This window comes from Berghia stephanieae, chromosome 1 (genome assembly GCF_034508935.2).
Source record: "Berghia stephanieae isolate SIO BIC M18660-M18661 chromosome 1, UCSD_Bste_1.3, whole genome shotgun sequence".
Taxonomy (NCBI): Eukaryota; Metazoa; Mollusca; class Gastropoda; order Nudibranchia; family Aeolidiidae; genus Berghia; species Berghia stephanieae.
Window position 1 is genome coordinate 42,126,207 of NC_088360.1, and position 2,500 is coordinate 42,128,706.

The 2,500-nt window shown below is 33.8% G+C and overlaps 1 protein-coding gene across 3 annotated transcripts in view; it reads left to right on the forward strand.

Moving 5' to 3' along the window:
* LOC144974984 (excitatory amino acid transporter 1-like) overlaps nt 1-2,500 on the forward strand; it is a 64,696-nt gene that overhangs the window by 47,376 nt on the left and 14,820 nt on the right. The window lies entirely within an intron of this gene.

Consider the following 2,500-nt stretch of genomic DNA (forward strand, 5'->3'; position numbering starts at 1 on the left):
AGACTCGTGATTTTTTGTTTTGTTTTGTTTTGTTTTGTATTTGTGTTTGGTTGGTTTTGTTTTCGTTTCTTTTTTTTTTTTCTTTTTTGTTTTATAATTCTTGGTTTGTTGATGTTTTTTGCTTTATTTTGTTTTGTTTTTGTTTTGTTTTTTAAGATTCCCCTTTACTTACCACGAGGACAATGAATTAGACATGTATATAAATATAAGTCAATGGTGTCCATACGTAAAACGAGTGACTTCCTAATCAACATCACCCTTGATATTATTCTACTTCCGAATCTAAATGAGTCTATAACTGATTGTCTGTTAATTAAATATAACCTCAGATTTAAAACTATGTAAAATGAAATTGTGTCATATCCTGCCAAAAGTCAAAATCCGTCATTGACAATTCATTATATGACTCACTATTCATATATAGTTGGTGTTTTATCTGTCTAGCACATGAAATAACTGTATATATGTCTGGCTAGTATTCATATATATATATATATATATATATATATATATATATATATATATATATATATATATATATATATATATATATAGGTATATATATTATTTTAAAATTTACCACAATGTTTGAGACAGTCTACATTAATGTTTCAGGCCTAATCAGCCATCGTCAGGACTGTGTGTTACATGAGTTTGGTTTGTTGACTGTTGTTGTTTGTTGAAGTGGTTCCGGTTTGTAGTTGATTAACAAGAACTTCCGGCGATGTGGACATGTATTGTACATCTCATTTTTCGTGTTGAGTGTGACTTCATGAGGGTGTTGATTATAGTATATCTCTCTTCCAGGCATAAGCTACATTGTTTTGATGTTGGTGTGTATCCTGTTGCTTTAGATAAAATTTTCCATGAAATGTTGTGGTCTAGTTTGTTGTCTTTTAATTTCCAAATATGTTCGCTGAGTTTTGTGGATGTTTTTTGTTAGTGTTTCTAAATGTTGAGGTGTGGAAGTTGTATCTTGTTTTGAAATTATTTTCTGTTAGTCCTACATATTTTTCCTGCTTGTTTGTTTTAGTTTCGGTGACTGTGGCTTGGTAAATTAAACTTGATTCTAAACATTGTTTGTTTAGCGGGCAATGTTCCTTATTTCTGCAGTTGCATTTTCTGGTGGGTGGGTTTTGCTCTTGTCGGTGGTTTATTAATATATTTTTTTGCTGTGGCTTGAAATTATTTGTTCTATGTTGCGCATACACGAGTAGCTTATTTTTATGGTATTCCTGTTGATAATGTTATGTAGCTTGTGGTTTTTTGGAAAGTGTGTATCAATTAATTTCAGGAACTGCTGTCCGATGTTTGTGCTGACGTTTTTGTCGAAAGGTGGGTTGAACCAAGTAATATGTCGTTTTCTTGTTTTGCGTTCTTCACTTGTGTGTTGGGGTTTACATGAGAGGGGGGCGTCTGTGTATTCAAATGGTGTGTTGTATCCGCTTTTTGTGAGTGCTTCTTTGTAGGGGGTGGCTGCGACGTTGAATATCTCTCTGTTTTCCGAAAGTTTGCTCACCCTCAGTGCTATGCTTGTTGGTATGTTTTCAATGACGGAACGGGGGTGGTTGCTGTTATTATTAATGTAGCTAATGGTGTTGTTTGGTTTTCTGAACAGTTGGAATGAATTGGATTTTATGTCGAATGTGATGTCGAGGAAGCCAACTGTTTTTTTTGTTTGCTTCTATCGTGATTTTCAAATTGTTGTTTTGGAATATTTTACAGATTTGTTTTTTGATGTTTTCGTTCGCTCTTGGACGTTTTTTGGTTATAGCGATGTATGTGTGTGTGTATGTTGCAGTTGGGACAGGATGTGGAGTCCGACAAGTTCTCATGTTTCAGCACCGTCGAACGAACCCATTGTTATGTCGAAATCATTATGTCGCTTTGTCCACGGCGTGTTGTCATAGTATAGTGTGCTGTGCTTGGTGTGTTTGTTTATTTGTTTTTCCTCTTCTGCGATGTTGGTATATTTTGCTGCGAATTCCAATGCTTTGTTTAGTAAGTCTGAGGTGATGGAGGGGTAAAAATCGCAAATGTCGAAAGAGATGAAGGTGCAATTTTCTTTGTTTTGGATATTTTTAAACCATTCAATGATTTCATCGGTGTTTTTCTACTGGTTGAATTTAGTTGCTTCTTTGAAGTTTTTATTTATTTTTTCGAATATCTTTTTGCTGATTTTTCCAATGTCAGATTTGTATGGATTTATTAGTCTACATTTTGGATTATTTTTGAAGTCTGGCTTGTGATCTTTTAATGTGATGAACGCTTCTCTTCTTGGTGCTGTATCGATTCGATCGCTAAGATCAAGTCTGCTCGCTATATTCTTATCTTCTTTTGTGATCTCTTCGGTTCTGTGTGTTCTGTCTTTTTTATAGTCTTTGTTGATTTGTTTGTGTGTCATTTTATCATATTCCCCAGGTGTCATTTTATAATAATTCAGCAGTTCCTGAAGTTAATTGATACACACTTTCCAAAAACCACAAGCTACATAAAATTA